Source organism: Quercus suber, unplaced genomic scaffold (assembly GCF_002906115.3).
Source record: "Quercus suber isolate HL8 unplaced genomic scaffold, Cork oak 2.0 scaffold_17, whole genome shotgun sequence".
Taxonomy (NCBI): Eukaryota; Viridiplantae; Streptophyta; class Magnoliopsida; order Fagales; family Fagaceae; genus Quercus; species Quercus suber.
In genome coordinates, this window is record NW_027069482.1 from 875,707 (window position 1) to 883,945 (window position 8,239).

The window sequence follows — 8,239 nt, forward strand, 5'->3', positions numbered from 1 at the left end:
TTTTTAGGGTTTTTGTTAGAAACTCTATGTTCGAGCCAATTTTGTGAAATTGAACCTAATTAGAACTGTGTTTACTGCATTAGTTCATGCATCACAACATTGTTATTGTTCATGCATCATATAGATTTTGTTCTATTTTTATTGTGCTAACTTGCAGTCTGCCCTTGGTTTTGTTTTATTCTGTTCTTTTGGTTTTCTCTTTGTGTCTCTGTCCTTTCCTTAGCATCATGCCTAGGAAGACTAGAGCTCGTAGGACTATTCCCTCCTCTTCTCCATCCCCTTCTTCTTTTGACCGTGAGAGGTTTCCAAGTGAGAAAAACCAAGAGATTTTTGAGAAGCTAAACCTTAAGAGAAAGATTTGGGCTAAACCTTAAGAGAAAGATTTGGGCTGAGCGTTCTGTTCTCTTAGATGAACTTGATCCTGCCATTAGGGAAAACTTTGAGCGTCGGGGTTGGTTACCCTTGGTGGATATTTCTGATCCCTCTCCACCTTCTACCTTGATTAGAGAGTTCTTTTCGAACATCTCTATCCGCATCTATGATTCCAACACTTTGGTAAAGAGTTGGATACGAGGCGTAGAGTACACCATTACTCCCTGGGTAGTGGCTGATGCTCTAGGGGTACCTGTGGTCCAGAATCCTATCTACCCTTATGATGAGTCTCCCGAGTTGAGTGATGTCTTGTCTTACATCATTGGGACTTCTATCCAGTGGGGTTCTGATCCTAAGATCACTTCTGCTGAGCTTTTCGGGTTGCACTATCTGTTCTTTAGGATAGCCTGTCATTCTATCTGGCCCATATCTCATGTTCACACCTTTCCTCTCGAGCGATGTGTATTTTTGTACGCTCTGGTTACTGATGCTCCTATTAGTTTTCCTCATCTATTTCTTCGTTCTTTGAACGATGTTTATAAGGGTTCATCTACTTCTCATGCTCTTGTTCATCCTATTTTTATTCATAGAATTTTGCTTTATCTTGATGTTAGTGGCTTCCCTTCCTCTGAGCCCATTCATGTGATTGCTCCCATAGGTGCGTCTTTTCTTAGATAGAGGGCCGCTCATCTTAGAGCTAGTTCTAAACACCCTAGATCTGAGCCTTCTAGTAGCGCACCTCTTCCTTTTTCTTTTACAGGTCCTGCTGGTGAGGATGTTCCTGATCCTGTTGGTGATGCTGCTACTACTGATGTTCCTCCACCTCTTTCAGCTGACTTTGATGTTCGTCGTACCTTGGAGACTGTTATGACCGTTCAGGCGGCTCATGGTCAGATTTTGGTGGACTTGCTTGATGAGATTCGCGCTCTGCGAGCTGACCTTGGGCATCTTCATTCACCCTCACCACCTCCTTTTGATGCTGACTTGTGATTACCCTTTGGCATTCCGTCACAAAAAGGGAGAGTGGAGTTTTGACTTGTAGAGGGGTTTTTGTAGTTAGGGGGAGATTTGTTGTTTTTAAGGAGCTTGTGGAGTTTTTAGATTGTATTTAGGTGCTACACTTTGTATATCATTTTTGGGGATATTCATGTTAGGGGGAGTAACTTTGATTGCTTTACATGATATATTCATTACTTTGATTGATATACATGATATATTCATTGATTCTTGTTACTTTGTGATTCACTGCTTATTGATTTATATTTATGAGTTGATCATTAATATATGTCTTTATTTTGTGTTGTGTTAATCTTACAAGAATGTTATACCTGTTGTTTTACTCTTTTCTGTCACACATGCGTTTATGCATTTGTTGAGTATTTCAGGAATATACAGGTTGATTCAACTGAGCTACTGTCTACACTTGCAACTGATGGATAGTAGTTAGGTTTGAATTTGAGTTTATGAGTATTGTTTTTGTAAAGGGCTGTTTACTTGTAAACTTTGAGCTTTTAATTTGTGTTTTGTCACGGATTGCTAAAGGGGGAGTTTGTTAGGTTCTAAAGGTTTATGAATTTATGCATTTAGAACTCTAATTTGTAATATTGGCAAACCATGATCAAAACAATATGTTTAGTCTTGTTTAACCTTGCTCAAAGTTGATTAATTATTGTAAAGTTGGAATCGAGAGACTGTAGATGCACTGGGGCATTTCGGTCTGACTCGATCGATCGAAGAATAGACTCGATTGATCGAAAGTCGACCATATTGCGTTTTCTGCAGTTTTTCCAACTCAGCCCTAACTCATTAAACGTTTAGGGTTTTATGTTTTTGCCCTAGGTATATAAGGTAAAACCCTAGTCACGTTTTTAGAGTTGCTCCAATTATATTGTTGCTCATACATTACTGTTTTGTGTAAATCTCTTGTGAGATCTAGAGGAGCTTTCCTTTACACAAAACTTAGGGTTTTTAAGATAGAGATTACTTCAACATCTTGATGATCAACTAGGTTGCTACCATTGAAATTTAAAGAATATTAAGCGTGGGTGCTTGTAGCTAATTGAAGAATTCAAGAAAGAAGGAGTCTGTGGATTCGAAGCTTGCACGGGGTCGTGTCAGTAAGTTCTACTGGTAGGTAGCATTAAGAAGTCGAGCGGAGAGTTTGTAAGTCCTTTTGTATGAACTTCGATTCTTTCATAGTGAATTCAGTTTTGCCTTGAGGATCGGTGGGTAAAATCCTCTCCAGGTTTTTTACCGGTTTGGTTTTCCTGAGTGATCATATCTTGTGTTATTTATTATTCCGCTGCTTTATATTCTTGATATGATTATTTGATTGTTTTAACCTAGAATTGCTAAATTTGACTAAGTAACAACTTGACTAATTAACTAGGCTACTCAATCTGATTGTATGTTAAGAGGTCTAAAACTGTTCAGTTTTAACACAGCTGTAAAGATTATGAAGAAAAGAAAGCGCTGAATGTCGGAATCCCCAAAAGAAAGAAAAGTGAAGAAACGTGCATTGTCCACTTACAACTTTAAAGCTGATATTGCATTATTGATGGAAGACCAGAATTGACTTGAGCCAAAAAGGAGACCAGAGTGCACAAGCAAGGCGTACCGCACAAAGAGATAGGGGCGTGGATCGTGTGAGGCTCAAAGCTACTCTCGAAAATACAAAATGTCTTTTTTTTTGTTTTTAATAAACAAGTTGGAATGGGGATGAACCCAAGACATGATATTAAGAGGTGCTGATCGAATCAAATGCCATTTGTTTTGTTATCATTTCCGTTTGACAATCTTTACCTAGCATTGAATATTTGAACCTAGACTTCTTGTCTTGTAGTTCTAATGTTTTTACTGTCGCAAAAATCTTACAACCACGTAAAAAAAACTAAAAGATTTGCTATAATTATTTACGTGATATATTGTGAGTAGTGAAGAAAGAATAATAGATTCATGTAAAAGTAACAAATAACTAGTTATAGTATATAAAGTAAGATAGTTGTGACAAAAATTATAAATTTTTATGTGGTACTTTTGATGTGTTGTGAAATTGTCCAAAGTGATGTAAATATTAGTAAATGTATGAAATTGTCCAAAGTGATGTAAATATTAGTAAATGTAATTAGTTTCATAAATGACTCTGTTACTTTCTATCAAAAATATAAAATTAAAAAACAGAAACATGGGTTATCATTATGTGATGTGGCAAAAACTACCATCGACTTTGATATAGGCACTATCTTATTTGACTTTTTTATTTTTTATTTTATACAAGATAGAATTTCTATTCTAACATTATCTAAGTATATATGTGTGTGAAGTTCCCTTTCTGAAAACTTAAACCCCGACACTTGCCCCTCACACCTCACAAGTATTTATACTTGTGGAGTGACCACCGCACCAAGGGTGCATGGTCACTATTTTATTTGACTTATTACACTTTAATAGCAACAAGAAAAATAAATGCTTTGAACTTAGGATATACATAATAGCCAGTGGAATGCAAGGACTTGATTATTAAATACTTTGGAACTTAGGACTTATTTTTTTTAAGGTGTAAATATCATTTTCGTCCTATATTTGTGGCTAATTTCCATTTTGATCTATACTTTTTTTTCCTTATTTTGGTCCTCAAAATCGAAAAATTGTTCTCATTTTAGTCCCTACCATCGTTTCATTAATAGAAATTTACCTATGTGGCACATGGAGTGCACAACTGGCATGTAAGACACTGATGTGGCTAATAAAATAATTAAAAAATTCTATGTTAGCATCCAAATAAAATAAGTAAAAAAAACTAAAATTTTCATTTTTCATTTGTTTTTCTTAGAGAACCAACACTAATTAGGCATATAGAAAACCATAAAATCAAACAAGAACTTAGAAAATCAAACCCACAAACTGAATTAAATTTCTCATATCCCTCTCTCTCTCTCTCTCTCTCTCTCTCTCCATGATTGGTCAAGCCTAAAAATCAAGCCACAGTCACTACCACTGCCACCGCCAAGGTTGGTGAGGAGGGCTTAGGGTTCGGCCAAGGGGGTTTACCGAGAGAGAGAGATTGATGTGTAAAGGTGGAGGGGCTCTATTAGGTTAATGGGTTTTGTGGGTATTTTGTTCAAATTTGGGTAGGAGTTGTGTTTATTGTTGTTGGTATGGTTGAGGGATTGAGCTGGGTTTGTTTGTTGTTGTTGGTTTGGTTGAGAAATTGAAGATTTGAAATGGGGGGTTGATTGTGCTCAGCAGTGGATTGATTTTATTCTTTAAATTTTTAGATTTAAATTTATTTTTTTCTTTTGGATAATTTAGTTTATTTATGTTGATTGGTTTTGTTCTGTACAATATTCATTTATGATTTTTTTTGGGTTTGTATTCATATATGTTCATATTCAAGATAACTCAGATCTAAATTTTTTTTTTTTAAAGTTTTCAATATGTTTTTTTTATTAAAATTGATAAATTAATTTTTTTCAAATTAAGATGCTGATGTAGATGTTGACATTAATTTTTTTTTTTTTTAGTTTAATGGTCACGTTAGCATCTAACGTACCGGTTGTGCCCTTTGTGTGCTACATAGGCAATTTCCGTCAGTGAGATGATAGTAGGAACTAAAATGAGAATGAAAGAAAAAAAAATAGGGACCAAAATCTAAATCAGCCAAAAATGTAGGGAGCAAAATGATATTTACTCCTTTTGTTAATTGTTCTTTTTTCTTGGGAAAAGAGAGAATACAACTCTATAGCTCATACAATGGCTATGTCTGTTTCTCCTCTATAAATTTTGTTTTTAGCTGCAATAACTCTTCCTCAAGCAGGTGTGGGATGCATGGAAGAGAGAATATGATCTTCTTGATATTGTTACTTGTGGTTCTTGATAAAGTTTTTTGTTTCTTATTAAAAAAATGGTAAAATGTAAAGTATATAAACCCCAAAAGTTTGGAGGTTTTTAGATTTTACACCAAAATGTTTCTATCTATTCGCATTAGCAGCTCCTCTGTCATTTTTTTTTACTAATGTGTCTATTGAATGCCACATCAAATTATTACGTGTGTATATTTTGTCCAATAAAAGGGTGCCACATCACCTAAATATCAAAAACCTTTTAAAAATTAAAACAATTATCTAAATATAAAAAAGCTTACATAAATTAAAATATAAACTAAAATAAAAATAGCCCATTTCGTTTTGATTGTTTTCCACTGCCAACAAACCTGTCACGTAGCACAACTCACCCAAATCATCATACCCACAACTCGGTGTCCACTTGCGGCAAACCTAGAAAACTATATTTAGGAAAAAAATGATGATTTTTTGGCATTTAGCATTATATTTAGAACATTTTAGTTAATTGTCAAGTTTGCAAAACTATTTAACAAACTAGCATCTCGAGACCCAAAAGCTCGAGTTCAATGTGAAACTTGAGTCTCTAAAACTTGAGTTCTCCAGATCTACTGAATCTTCTTCTTCTGTTCTCCAGAGTTCTCCTTCTTCTCCACCATCTTTTTCTTCTTCATTCTCCTTCTTCTTCTTCTTCTTCTTCTTCTTCTAAGAGACTCAAGTATCACATCCAAATTTGAGTTTTTAAGACTCGAGATATTAGTTTACAAAATAGTTTAAAAAACATGCTTACTAACAAAAATGTTTCAAAAATCATGTTAAAAGGAAAATTTCACCCAAAAAAAAATGGTGACCGATGGAACATCCCAAACCCTCGTCATCGACACATCGAAATTCCCATCAAATCACAAAAATCTCCAAAACCATTGTGAACCACCCTTCATAGATTACAAAACCCACAACTCGACCCACTATTTGACCAAAAATATCGACTGCCACCTACGAATCAATTGCCGATCCCACATCGCTTTGCCAATAGTAGTTCGCGGCCTCTATCTCCAACTGTGGACCCACATTGCATGAAGCTGTTGTTATGATGGTCCATGTAGCTTTGTTGTAATGCTGAGAGCTTCATTTCCCTTTTCTCTCTTGGTGAGGTGAGGGGTATTTGTTGAGCTATGTTTGTTTGAAGTTTGGGTTTAATGGTAGTAACGAGTAATAAATGTTCATGTGGTTGGCTAAGTTTGTTGTAAGCTGAATTGGGTGTATGATAATTGTTCAAAGAAAATTTATGGATTTGTTCAAAGAAAATTTATGTGGTTGGCTAGGTTTGTTATTGTTGTGAGTCAAATTGGTTGGGTATTTATTTTTTTTTTTGGTGTGTTTGTTTCCAAGTAAAATAATTGAGTTTGTTGATGATAGGATTTTTAGATTTGCTAATTTTCTATGTTTGTTAATATTTAGGGTTGGCAAAATTTTTGCTATTTGCTGGATTTGGGTATGGATTGGATTGTTAGATCTTGGCATCTATTTAGGTGGCAAGAAAATTGCCAAGAAAATGCTATGATGATTTTTATTTTTGTTTGTTTTTAGACCCCTTAAAACACAATCGGATTAACCTAGTTAATTAGTTAAGTTATTACTTAGTCCAAATTTCATATCTAGGCTAACACAATCATATAATCATATCAATGTAAAGTGTGAAATATAAAGAACACAAAGATATGATGACTCAGGAAAATCAAACTGGTAAAAAACCTGGGGAGGATTTAACCTAGTTATCCTCAAGGTAAACTTGAATCCACTATGAAAGAATCAAAGTTTTACAATAACGACTTAGACCACTAATATCCTATTTCTACCCACCAGTAGAAAACTTACTAACACGACCACGTGCAAACTCCGAGACCACGGACTCCTTCTTTCTTGGATTCTCCAGCAAGTACAAGCACTCCCGCTTGCGTATCTTTAAGCTCTTTAGTGCAACAACTGAATGATCATCAAGCTCTCAATGAAATCTCTTTTTTGATAATCCTAAGCATGTGTGAAGGCAACCACCTCTCAGATCTCACAAGATATTCACACTCACAGCAAATAGAGCCACCTCTAAAGTATGGCTAGGATTTCCCTTTTATACTTAGAGTAAAATATAAAACCCTACACGTCATATGAGCTTAGGGTTGAATTGAAAATTCTGCAGAAAAAACAATCTGCACGACTTTCGATCGATCGAGTCTAATTTTCGATCGATCGAGTCAGTCAGAATTGCACACTCAATTCTATAGTTAACTCGATTCCAACTTTACATAAACGACATACTTTGAGCTAGCTAAAACACAACTAACAACCTGTTTTGATCATGGTTTGCCAACAATACAAATTAGAGTTCTAATACATTAGTTCCTAAGTACTTAGAACCTAACAATTTTAATTTATACGAGTTTTTTATATTTAGATAATTATTTTAATTTTTAAAAGATTTCTTATATTATTTAAGTGATGTGGCATGAATAACTAACGTGGCACCCTTTCATTGGAAAAAATATACACATGTAACAATCTGACGTAGCATTTAACAAACATGTCTGTAGGGACTCAATTTGTAAAAGCCTTCTAAAATGAAAGGGAAAAACGGTCCAACAAGCCCAAACAATAAATTTTTAGAGAGTGGGTGAAAGAACTAGCTCTACTTGATAGGAAAAGCCTCTCCTTCTTTGGTTGATTTTCTGTCCCTCTCTACAATGTCACTCCTTTTCATGTTATATACTACGTTCCTCTCCTTACTTTCGCCATACACGTGTAGGTTCTATCCTGGGAACTCCTTTCTGTCCCATCTCCCACTCTCTAGAATCCTCAACCAGCCATCATAAGGCTGCTTGATCACTATTCAGCCATCACCTCCACATTAATGCGGCCAGAGAGTTAGCTGGGAAGCATTTAATATAGAGGTAGCAGCGTCAGAAGATATTTGTTGCCTCCACTATCCCATATCTGTTTCTCAATTACAATACAACCTTATGGACTATCTA